The following is a 12794-nucleotide window of genomic DNA, read 5'->3' on the forward strand; positions in this document are numbered from 1 at the left end:
TTGTAGTGATTATCAAGTGTCTTTGCCCCAGGCGGAGTTGCACCGCCCTTACAGGCTGAGTATCCGCTCGGGTTTGCTGGATTTGCTTTCGGAAGCTTTTGTTCCCTGAGCGCTTTCCGTAGAGTTCTGGAGGGCGGGAATGAAGATGGCGGCCTCCCGGTCTCCGGCCTGGAGGAGCCGAGAGCCCTGGGCCCCACTCCTCAGTGTGCCCTCAGAGAACAGCGTCCAATTACTCCCGTCACCCTGGCCTCCGGCCGCGCTCCGAGCTGACCGAGCCTGCGACTGGTTCAAGGTAACCCCGAGCTTAGAGCTCACTACTCGGCTCTGTCTCTGTAGCCGGCTTCCCCGTTCTAATACCTGTAAGCTCTGCAACACTCAGACACCCCCGATCCTTCTGGGACCCTGCAGGACCTGAGGCCACACTGACCCTGTGTGGGCTTCACCCCGGTTAAGCCTCTGGAGTGATGTCCTTCAGCGGAACAGACTTTTAAAAGTCCCGATTTTGTGCTCCGTTGCTTTGCCGCTTGCCGGGAGCCGGCCCCTCCCCCCGCGGTCTATCTTCCCGTCGCTTTGGATTCACTTCTCAGCCAGTCCTACCTTTCAGAAAGTGGTTGATTTTCTGTTTCTAGAGTTGTTGTTCTTCTTCTCTTCGATCTCCTGTTGGATTTGTAGGTGTTTGCAGTCTTTAGATAAGCTATTTAGCTGATCTCCTGCTACCTGAAGTAGTCTCAGCCTGCTACTTCTCCGCCATCTTGACTCCTCCCTAAATTTTATTTATTTATTTGACAGAGAGAGATCACAAGTAGATGGAGAGGCAGTCAGAGAGAGAGAGAAAGAGAGAGGGAAGCAGGCTCCCTGCTGAGCAGAGAGCCCGATGCGGGACTCGGACCCAGGACCCTGAGATCATGACCTGAGCTGAAGGCAGCGGCTTAACCCACTGAGCCACTTGAGGTGTAGTTAGACTCTTCGAGCTGACATTGTAACTTGAGCATTTTAAATGAGTCTCATCACACACACACACACACACGCACACACACACTCCTCACCCCAAGGTAACCTGTGTTGGTAGCTTGCTATGCATCTTCCCACATCTCTTTCCATGCTCTTACAAACATATACATATGGACGAGATTTTTTTTTTAAATTTTACTTAATGGGGACCCCGCTATGGACTCAAGAAACTATTCTTCTCATTTAACATAAATTGACCAACAAGTACATGAAAAGACCTGTCAGAATGACTATTATAAAAAAGACAAGATATATCAAGTGTTGGTGAGGATGTGAAGAAAAGATAACCCTGCACACTGTTGGTGGGACTGTAAACTGGTGCACCACTATTGAGGTTCCTCCAAAAATTAAAAATAGAACTACGATTTGACTCTGTAATTCCAATTCTGGCTATTTATCTAAAGAAAATGAAAACACTAACTCAAAAAAATATCCACCCTTCCGTGCTCACTGTGGCATTATTCATAATAGCCAAGACATGGAAGCAACCCATGTGCATTGACAGATGAATGGATAAGGAAGATGTGGTCTAGATTTATGATGGAATATTACTCAGCCATGAAGAAGAAGTGAAATCTCGCCATTGACAACAACATGGATGGACCGTAATGGTAAATGAATAAGGCAGAGAAAACAAATATGATTTCACCTATATATAAAGTCTAAAAGGAAAACCAAGTTCATAGATGTAGGGAAGAGATTGGTGGTTGCCGGAGGTGAGGGATGGGAGAGAGAAATGGGTAAAAGTGATAAAAACTGAAAAAAGAAAGGCTAAGGCTAGCATAGGTATCACAGAACTGAAAAGGTTGCTGGGGGGCCCCAAATGTTTGGTAGATTTCTCCACCAGATGATGCACTTTGTTTTACTTTTCCCTATTTGGTTTTTTTTTTTTTTACACTGTACCAGGAAAAACTGAAATTTGATTATGATTTGGGAACAATATCTTGTGATTTGGGAAGCTGATTTCACTTAAACTCACTTATTAGGAGATTTGACATGCACTCTTGAAGAACATCTAACTCATGTGCCCTACATGATAGTTGAAACCGCAGTCAGCACTCACGCAAGTAAGACTGACCCCAGGCTGAGGATGGACGCTACCAGGACCCCAGAGGATCCCTGCATATCGAATCAGTTCCAGGGATGGCCCCTATGCAAAAATAACAAAACCAAAACCATGTTGTTGTTGTTTTTTCCCTCAGACCATTTCGTTAGCCATTTTAAAATTATATTCAAGACTGTGCCTCTTTAGAAATATTTATTTTAAAACACAGACTTAGGAAATGGAAATTAAGGACAAAATAAAGTGCTGAAAAAAAAAAAAGAAAAAAAAAAGAAAAAACTGAATGTGAGTGGATCCACAGAGGCCGTAGGCAGAGATCTGAGCCTTTCTCTTTGGTTGCTACTTAATATTCCAGAGAATGAATATGCCACCACTGATTCAACCACTTCTCTTTTTAACGAGTTTCACTTCCACCTCCCACTGGACATTCAGGTTGTTTCCAGAGTCTAGCTGCCTCAAACAACGCTCGAAGCAAGCACACCAGCGAGCCAAGGACAATGCTGAGCCTACAGCTCTGTGAAGTCTGTTGCTGTTTTCCTGTGGGATAAATTCCAATGGTGAGATAGTTGGGTCACGGAGTGTGTGTATTTCGAAACTTAACAGCAACTGCAAATTTATTCCCCCCAAAGCTGTAGGAATTCACAAGCCATGGGTGAGAGTCTGTGTCCCTGTGTCTGCAAGCCCTGGGTGCTGTTGCTTAACTCGTTTTTCAGTCTCATGGGTAGTAATACTCTTATCTCACTGCAGCCCAACCATGCTTTTCTACTAACTCATTTTAAAAACGGATTTTTAAAATTTATCTGCATGACTTTTTTTTACTGTTCAGAATTTTTTTTTTTTAATTCTTCCCCTTTTCTCTCCAGTGTTCTCTCTTGCTCTGCACCCTGTCATTTCTTACATGACATGTTTCAGATGTGTTTCAAACAACTCTCAGGAGATCCTCTGTTCTCAATTACTTACTTTTCACGTGTGATTTCCTCCAGGTCTCGAGCCCTGTTTACCGTGCACCGTGCCAACGGGTGAGTTCCCTGGGGATTCAGCGTCAGAGTTTCTAGAGAAAATTGTTATCAGGGCCTGTTTTGTAGGACTTGGGTCCAAGTGTTCTGAATGCATTTTCTTCTTCGAGAACTGATCCTGGCAGGGATCAAATACATCTTGATTGAATCTGAACCTTCCTGCATGGAGACTGAGCTAGTTGCTGGGCCTCATGGCTGGATTAGCTGCTGGAGAGCCAGCTCCTGGCCCACTATGGAAGCACACAGCCCACCCCAGCACCGTGCAATTCCAGCCAGCTACCAGCAGGATCTCCGAGCTGGAGCCTGGCGGAGGGAACTGGTTCTTAGAACACAGCAGGCAGGTGTGCAAGGCAGGGCTACGCCACCCAGGTCACAGGGAGAGAAGCAAGGAGACTGTGAGCGAACACAGCCTGGCCAAAGGCAAGTGGAGGTCTGAGGACAGGAGGCTTGGCCCTTCTGAGCGCCTTTCTCCTTCTCCTTGACTCTGGAGAACTGTTGAAGAACTTCAGAGAAAACCAAACCACAGATTTTTGTTGTTTGTTTGTCTTTCTTTCAGTGTTACTGAGATGTAGTTGACACGCAGCACTGTACAAATGTAAGGTGCACATGTGTTGTGAAATGATGACCATAATAAGTTTAGTTAACACCTATCATCTCATACAGATGCAAAAAAATAAATAAGAAAGAAAGAAAAGGAAAGAAAAAAAGAACAAAAAATGTATTTTTCTTTTGATGAGTATTTTTAGAATTTGCAACCTTAGTCACTCTCAAATATACCAACAGCAGCGTTAACTATAGTCCTTGTGTTGTACGTTACATCCACAATACTTACATATCTTCTTCTGGAAATTTGTACCTCTGACCCCCCCTCATCTGTTTCCCCACTGCCCTTGCCTCTGGAAACCACATGTCTGATCTCTTTTTGTATGAGGGTTTTTTTGTGTGTGTGTTTTAAACTCCACATATAAGTGAAATCATATAGTGTTTGTGTTTCTCTGACTCATTTCATTCGGTTTAGAACTCTCAGGTCCACCCACACTTTTTTTTTTTCTTAATATTTTATTTATTTGTCAGAGAGAGAGAGAGAGTGAGCACAAGCAGGGGCAGGGCGGCAGACAGACTCCCCACTGAGCGAAGAGCCTGATGTGGGACTGGATCCCAGGACACTGGGATCATGACCTGAGCCGAAAGCAGATGCTTAACTGAGCCACCCAGTGAACGCAGGATCCACCTACTCTGTCACAAATGGCCGAATTCCATTCTTTTTAAGGCTGAATAGAATTCCATCCTGTGTATATCATCTACTTATCAATCTGCTATCTCTCTCTCCCTCTCTTTCTCTTTATTATCTATCCAAGTGATAATATTTTATGTAGAAAATCTGAATTGTTATACTACAGAGTATAATAATATAAGAAAACTTGTGTATAGTCTCACTACCCACAGTTCTCTCATAATATTTCCACGATTTTCTTTCAGTAATAAAGACACACACACACGCACACATATATGTATGTGTGTGTATATATGTGTATATATATATATACTTAAGCATTTTATAGATATTTAAAACTTGCCTCACATTGTATATGCAATTGTTTCTTATCATTATACTGTTACTATTTATCCATGTCATGAAGTACTCTTTAAAAGTTTAATTTTTATTGAAGTATAGTATACCCAGAAGAATGTATATATTATAAACATATAGCTTCAATGATTCTTCATGGAATGCATCATTTTTATATTGTAAAGTAATTTCTTGCATGTAACTCATTTGTACAGCCCGTTGTTTGTAAGTTTCCATGCAGATAAATAGTTCTGTGATGAACATCTCTGTGCACAAGTCTTTGGGTGCATCTTGGGTGAATGAGTTTTGATCAAATATACATTACAGATGAGAACAGGCACCACTGTGTTTTTGCTTTGGGGTTCTCAGGACCTGGGACCTTTATACAAGAACATTCATGTGCCAGTTCTGCAGGATTTGGCTTACATCATTTGTGAAGGGGACACATGGATAGAGAGCCGTGCCTCAGTGGAGCAGTGACCCGTATCTCAGGCTGCAGCCTCCCCCGGCTCTGTGTGCCTGTGAATGAGAACAAAGATGGCAAGACTTAGATGGGAAGGCCCAGGAAGCAGAGATGGTCAGCAGAGCAGGGGATGCTGCTGCAGGTGACTGGGAAGTTCTGCTATAGATATCTGGGCAGTCATGTCCTGTTCTGGTGGTCAAGAGGGACAGTACCATCAGTCTGAGGTGGTGGGTTTGGGACCTGAGCAAGACCCTGACCTCCCACTGACCTTTATTTCCCCAGGACGGAGCTGTTCAAAAATAGATGATGAGGAGGGGTACTTGGCCTGCATTGGGCCCTTGAGCCCTTTGGGTTCCTGAAGGGGAGATAGGCTTAAGACATGGCTGGTTTTTAGACAAGGTCTTCCCAAATGCAAGTGGCTGGAAGTTTCTCCAGTTCAGTGAACTTTCTCTTCACTTTTTGCCCGACTGCTTGCTTGCCTCTGTCCTTCCATCCCTTTTTTCTTCCCTTCCTCCGTTTCTTTCCGCTGTTGACTGTTTCCTAGACATATAAAGTCAAAGGAAGCGTAGCCCATGCTCCCAGGGACATCCCTGTGGGGCCGTAGAGTCCTGGAACCGGTTGCAGGTGCTGAGATGATCTAGTGCAGTGTAACCCACCATCCTGACTGTAGTGATCCAAACAGTGACCATCACCCTCTGCTCTTCCCTCTCAGGCCCTGGGTGGGCTCTGGGAGGCGACCTAGTGGGATGCGGCTGGAGGGAGCAGCGGGGCTGGCCAGTACTGCCTCTTTCCCCGTGTGGCCTCTCTGGGGGCTCCCTCTGTGGTGTACCCAGTATGGGCCCCTGAGTGCACTGAGAAAGGCTTGAAGAGGTGCTCTATGTGCCCCTTCCCATTTCTGAGTGGATATGGTTCCTTTTCCGGGGGAGGAGGGCTGGGAGGACTTTGAGGTGAAAGTGAAAGCTCCAACATGTGGGTTGGAAAGGGAAGATATAGAGGTAATAAACCACACCGTACAAGGAATGGCTATGACCTTGGAAGGGGCAGGGGGTTAGAGAGGGTGGTGCCAACTGAGCGAGGCAGGAGGCAGAGCTGGGTGAAGCCCTGAGTGCTTTCCTGCCGTGAAGAACCAAGTCCCCTGGCTCTGAAATGTAAATTCTCTCCTTTGCTCTACAACATTAGTAGAGTCAGCGATAGACACAGGGGCCTTGGGGAGTATGTCTATCTGTATCTGTGCTTTTGTGTGGTGTGTGCAGAGTCTGACGTGTATGGTGTGTGTGAATGCATGTAGCATGTTTGCATCTGCATGTTTTGTATATAGAATGACTGTGTGCACATATGTGAGCATGTGTGTGCCTATGAAGGAGAACAAAGATGGTGGTTTATGGACAGGAAGACCCAAGAAGCAGAGATGGGAGTTGAGGTTCAGGCTCAGGGGTATCAGGTGCTATGCATGGAACCTAGCTCTGCCTTCTGGCCCTCGCCTTTCTGAAACTTCTGGGATTGTGGGTGCACTGACACTGTCCCCTGGCCTTCGGTGCCCTTGCTGTAGTTGCGGTTGCTCCTCGTACGGGTGGAGGAGCCTGGTCCAACGGCAGCTGTGGGCATGGAAGGCTACCATGTGCCTCTCTTCCTCCAAGTGTCAGTGTCCGGCTGGCATCTACCTGCACCGGGTGGCTTCCTAGTGCCATTGGTGATTGATGTTGCATTTTATCTTGAGGTTCTTGTTGTAGTCCATGGGTAGGTCTGTCTGGGAAGTGCTTGTCTGGCCATTTCCACCCATGGGATCTTGGAGGCAGAGGACTCATCTACACAGCCTAAGATATGCTATTATTTTCCACATGAGTGGGTATCATGCAGCACCCCCTAGCCTTTCCAGTCCCTGTTTCTGACCCACATTCCAGCACACATCTTCATTCCCCACCTCCTCTCCCTTCTGTACTTCGGCCCCCCATCATTTCCCCACAAAGCCCTCACTAGTGGACCTGCCCCACCCCTTACACTTGGAGGTACATTCCCACTGGCACAGGGGGAGGGCTGTGTGCCAGTGGCTTTCAAGTCTGGGCTACATCCAGACCGACCACAGCAGGCTCCCTGCGGGGGCCTGGGCTCGCCAGGTGATCCCACCGTGTAGCCAAGGTCAAGAACCACTGCTAAGAGGAAGTCTACAGGACACCTGCTTTTGATACTTCTAGGTAAGAAAACACAGCATTTTGTCCAAAATAGCTGCTCAGGGGCATTACTTCCTGTGTGCTATATCCTAACTGTGTAGAGACCCCTGAGGTCACCGCATCCCCGTCTCAGACATGTGGGACATCCCACAACTGGGTCACAGGGGGCAACAAGTCTGGGGTTGCTGCACTTTCTCCCTTCTGTTCTCTGTGTGGCCCACCCACCCCCCTCCCTCTCTGCCCTCCGCCCCAGCTGGCTCAGCTCTTCTCAAGCTCAGAAAGCTGTTGCTGGGTCATGGGGGCATCAGGGATCTTGGAGAAGGGCTCCATGAAATGAAGAACTGCACTGTCTTCCAGGTGACCCTTTAAGGATGAGGTCCTGGCAAACCGTGAACTTAGTAAGAGTGGAAAAGGGAGTCTGTACTGGGTCACACAAGGCAGGGGATGTCCCTGGGTCTGCACCAGGCCTGAGACAGTGAAGGCCCAGCTGTCAGAAGGGAAGATGCTTCGGTGGGGAGAAGAAGTGACACTCTGGTGGCCCTTGATGGACCAGCTGCCTGGAGTCATCATGGATCAGCTGAAGTCATGCGAGGGGACAGGTGCTCCAATTAGCTGACACTGTTGGAGACTTGTGGCATTTGGGATTGTTCTGACACTTCTGTCTTGTTGCAGAGCCTCTTTGGGAATGCAGGGCTTGGTGTGACCAAACACCTGCCTCGTGCTGATGTGCTGGTGCCACAGAGCTGACTGTGGAGGGCCATCCTGTCCAGGGCCTGGCAGACTGCACAGGGAGGACTGGCTCCCACACACAAGGAAGAAGCAGACCACAAGGCAGGGAGGGGAGCAGGGAGTCCACTCTCCCAAGGATCTGAAGCTGTCCTGTTGGGCTGGCTGGAAGCAATGTTTACTGGCAGAAAGTGGGTTTTGGGGTCAAGCCGACCATGCTTCATCTATTCCTTGGCCATCTGCTCTACCAGTGTTTACTGAGCAGCTACTGGGGTCCAAAGAATGATGGGCATCAGTAGGCCTAGAGTCACACAGGAGGCATGGCTGAAACCCAGACCTTCCACCTACTCTGGATGTGTGTCAGCCTCAGTTTCCCTATTTGGAAAGCCAGTCCCTACATAGTAACAATATAGGAGACCACTGGGATCCTATCAGTAACTTCTCTAGGGCTTATTTGTGCCAGGATCTGTTCTCAATGGACCCACAGGACCTAGGGGTGGCTGACCTGCAGGCAGATGAGAATGTGCCAGAAAGCCCATACCCTCAGAGCAGCAGGCATGTGGTTCCTGACAGGGGGACTCCCTGGAACGCCCTTCTTCCAAGGGCTCCTCTAGAGACACAGGAACTCTCACTCACTGCTGGTGGGAATTCAAAATGCTTCAGCCACACTGGAAGACAGTTTGGCAGTTTCTGGCAAAACTAGAAATATTTTTACCATAGGATCAATTGTGCTTCTTGGTATTTACCAAAAGAAGCAAAAAACTTATGTCTGCCCAAAAACTTGCCCATGGATGCTTAGAGCAGCTTTATTCATCATTATAAAAACTTAGAAGCAACCAGGATGTCCTTCAGTAGGTGAACGGGTAATTCAGACAGTGGAATATTACTCAGCAATAAAAAGAAATGAGCTATCAAGCCATGAAAAGACATGGAGGAAGCTCAGATGTGTATTTAGTGAAAGAAATCAATCTGAAAGGCTGCATGCTGTGTGACTCCAACTATATGACATTCTGGAAAAGGAGAAACTACCGAGACGGTGAAAGGATCCATGGTTGCCAAGGGAGGGATGGGGGAAGGAGGACGAATAGCAGGACCACAGAGGATTTTTAGGGCCGTGTAGCTACTCCGTACGATGCTGTAATGATGGCTGTGTCGTCTTACCTTTGTCCAAAACCAGAGACTGTATAACACTGTGGGTGAACCGTGTGCAGACTCCTTGTGAGGGAGATTGTATATGTGTTGGTGCAGGGCATGTTTGGAAGATCTCTGCCCTTTCTTTCAATATTGCTGCTTTAAAGAAATACTACCTTTAAATAACTTAAAAAAAAAGTCTTTGAAAAGCCTGTTGGATCACTAGCCCTGGGTATCGTTCCTACTGAATTATGGCTGTTGCCGATGTTGTGTGAGCTCATCACAGTGTGTTTCCTCTCACTCCTGCCTGTGACGAGGAAGCTGTTTTCTGAAAACGTTGGGAGGTATTGGAGAATGAAGGATAGGGAGACGGGTGTCTCAAGGTGTCCGGCTGGCAGGCAGTTCAGGGCAGGGGGCTGCTGCCTAGGGAGGGCTGCCCTCTGGACCTTCCAGCAGACAGGACTGAAACGGGCTGGTTTGAGTCAAAGGGTAGAGCCAACTCATCTGACATGGAATGAGTTCTTCCTGGGGCTGGTGCAGGACAGACCATGGGCATCAGCCGAGGGGAGCTGCCAGGGCTTTCTTCTCTTCCCAAGCCCCTCGCTGGCCTGGAGCAGCACTGGTGGAGGCAGGTGGCTGGACAGAGGGGTAGCTGGAATGGATCGTGTAGGGCAGCCCTCTCCCCAGCACTTCCTAAGTGGGCCCCTGAGGCAAGCACTATGGGACTGGTTGGCATTCTGCCATCATGGAATGGCATAAATACAATTTACAGGGGCTGTTGACCAGTGCTTCTCTGAACAGCAACAGCAACTTTAGGGAGCTGGTTAGAAATGCGAATTCTGGGCCTACCCCAGGCCCACTCAGTCAGACACGATGGGAGTGGGCTCAGCTTTCTGGGGGATGCTGATGATCCTTGCTCAATCTGAAAACCTCTGCTGCAAGCCATGGATGGGCTGGGCCTTAGGGCTAAATCTGGCCGAGGATGCTTTTCTTTCTTCCTTCCTTCCTTTCTTTCTTTTTTTAAGAGACGGAGAGAGAAAGTAGGGAGGGGGAAAGGCGCAGGAGAGGAAGAGAGGGACCATTAAGCAGCTCCACGCCCATCATGGGAGCCCTACATGGAGTGGGGCTCCATCTCACAACAGTGAAATCATTACCTGAGATGAAATCAAGAGTCAGACACTTGGGACACCCGGGTGGCTCAGTGGGTTAAATCCTCTGCTTTAGGCTCAGGTCATGATCCCAAGGTCCTGGGATAGAGCCCCACATTGGGCTCTCTGCTCAGCAGGGAGCCTGCTTCCCCCTCTCTCTCTGCCTGCCTCTCTGCCTACTTGTGATCTCTCGCTGTCAAATAAAGAAATGAAATCTTAAAAAAAAAAGAGAGACACTTAATTGACTGAGCCACCTGGCGCCCAGGCCAAGGCTGTTTTGTAAATAAAGTTTTATTGGGTCACAGCCACACCTGCTCACTCATGGTCCTCTGCTACCACTTTCACTCTTCAGCTGCAGAGTGGTTGTGATAGAGCCAATGTGGCTCACAATCCTGAAATGTCCACTATGTGTTCCTTGACTGGAAAACATGGCTGGCTCTGGTTCTCAGCCTAACACTGGGGTCACCTGGGTAATGAAAAAATCATGGAAGCCAGGGCTGCAGCCCAGAGCTCCTGGTTTGGTTGGCTTGGGGGCTACCCTGGCTGCTAGGATTTTAAGCTCCCAGATGATTTAATGTGCAGCTATGCTCGTGAGACCCATGGCTTCAGACCAGCATTTGTTTTCGAGGTTTGCAATCTGCTCAGCCTTTCTCAGCTGAGAAAGCTTTGCTCACATCCCATCCCCAGCCAGCTCGCTCTTCCCGACACAGGCTGGGGAACGGGGTTCTTTTCCTTCTCAGAGTAGCTCTTGTGCCTAGGTGGGGTGAGCACTTGGGCTCCACTCTCGGCATGCACTTGTGAAAACATCTAAGTAGCTCTCCTGTGGTAAGGGAAGGACCACCTTTGCAGCAGCCAGCATGTGGTTTGGGCCAATTGTGTCTCTCTGAGGGGTGGAAGGGCTGGCTTGACTGTAGCATTGGGGCTGATGGAAGCAGGGTATCTGGATGTGCCTCTGCTCAAGGGTTCCAGAGCACAGGGAACAGCAGTGTGCCAGGGACCTAGAGAACCCAGAACTGGGAGCAGGTCACCACTTACCAGCTGGAGAAACTGGGCAGATGGCTCCCGGGTCCAGCTGTTTGCACAGGTGCTGGATGCAACAGGTCATCCACAAGGAATTTACCATTTCTCATGCTCTGTTAGTTGATGTTCACACTTACTTGCTTTTAAAACAAACTATCCTTTTTGTTGTGGTGACAGAAGAAAAGTGTTCAGAGCATAAAATTTAAAAACTACATTTTAGATCAAATAAGAAATGAGAAATCACTTACCACCCAGGAAAAAAATCCCTGTTAAGATGTTGCTATGTATCCCCCTAGTCCTTATTTCAAAATTGAACACTGTACACAGTTCAGTTACTTTGCAACAACTCCATGAGGTTGGTGGGAGTAGACAATGCCATCCTAGCAGGTGGAAGAGGAGAGCAGCCTGAGTGTAAAGGAGAAGGTAAGGTGTGCGTGGCCATGTGGGTATAAGGATGTTTAACCTTGGGAGTTACAAAATCACTCATTGTAATGTAACCTCCCCTGGGGACTTGCTAACATGCAGATTCTGGCCTCTGGGCTGGGCCTGAGAGTGTGCATTTCTATCCAGCTCCCCGGGAGAGGCCCACGCTGCTGGTCTGTTCACCACAGTTGAGTACCAGGGACTTGAGAAGAATCGAGAAAATCTAGCTGAGCTGTGTGCTGCAGACTCTTGTGGTGCTGTGGTGGGAGATGGGGAGAGAGTTCACGTCTAAATGTCTGCTCTAGACCTTTTAATACAGAACTTGCAAAACTATGTTTAATAAGGAAAAATGTTCCATGGAGGAATTAAACTATTTTCAAACTGAAATGCTGGCTCTCTCAGAAAATCTTTTCCTTGTCAAGGATAAATATATCAGGCTTCTTACCCTAAACCCTCTTCTCAGCTTCTGGGGTGCCTGTTTTCCCACTTGTCCGGAGGAAGCACACCCGTGCTCTGGGCTGGGCAGGCAGATCTGCTTTCTCTCCCCGGAAGCCTTCCCATAGCCCCTGATCTTCCGGGAGGAGGAAGGAATGAGCTTGCAAAAGAGAAGCTGAGGTTTTCAGAGTTAGAAAGGCAGGCTCAGTTGCCTGCCAGAGCAAAAGGCCTCACCCCCAGCGAGGGGCACGCCCTGGGCAGACCCCTTAGCAACCTCTAGCCACAGGCGGCTGGCGGGGGAGGGGACACCTTCCTGTTGCTCCTGTTGGAGAAAGACCTCCTCGGGAGGTGAAGTGCAGGACGACTTCATAAACAGGGCCGAAAATGTCTTTTCCTTCAGCAAAATATATTTTCCCAGAAAACATAATTACGCTGCCAAAACTACTCCAGGCAGCTTGAGGATAAGAGTGCCACAAAATGGAATGAGGCAGTTGGTTTTATCTAAAAAAAAAATCTGGAGAATTCAAAATGGCTTAATTGCACAGCTATTAAATAGTTCCTAAATCTGGGAAGTTAGAGCGATTTTGTTGCTAATATTTGCTTTCAGTGGGCTGAGCCCT

General features: G+C 47.9%; 1 long non-coding RNA gene across 2 annotated transcripts; it reads right to left on the bottom strand.

Moving 5' to 3' along the window:
• Positions 1 to 2568: 2568 nt before the first annotated feature.
• Positions 2569 to 11976, bottom strand: LOC125108579 (uncharacterized). 2 transcript variants are annotated; one of them, XR_007129953.1, is made up of 3 exons: positions 11332 to 11976; positions 3035 to 3125; positions 2569 to 2611 (listed from the first exon to the last, which is right to left on the bottom strand). It is a non-coding gene; the product is annotated as an uncharacterized LOC125108579 (long non-coding RNA). The 2 variants fall into 2 exon arrangements; XR_007129952.1 differs by having other exon boundaries at positions 2590 to 2703.
• Positions 11977 to 12794: the final 818 nt, after the last annotated feature.

The sequence above is a fragment of the Lutra lutra genome, chromosome 9 (genome assembly GCF_902655055.1).
Source record: "Lutra lutra chromosome 9, mLutLut1.2, whole genome shotgun sequence".
NCBI classification, from domain to species: Eukaryota; Metazoa; Chordata; class Mammalia; order Carnivora; family Mustelidae; genus Lutra; species Lutra lutra.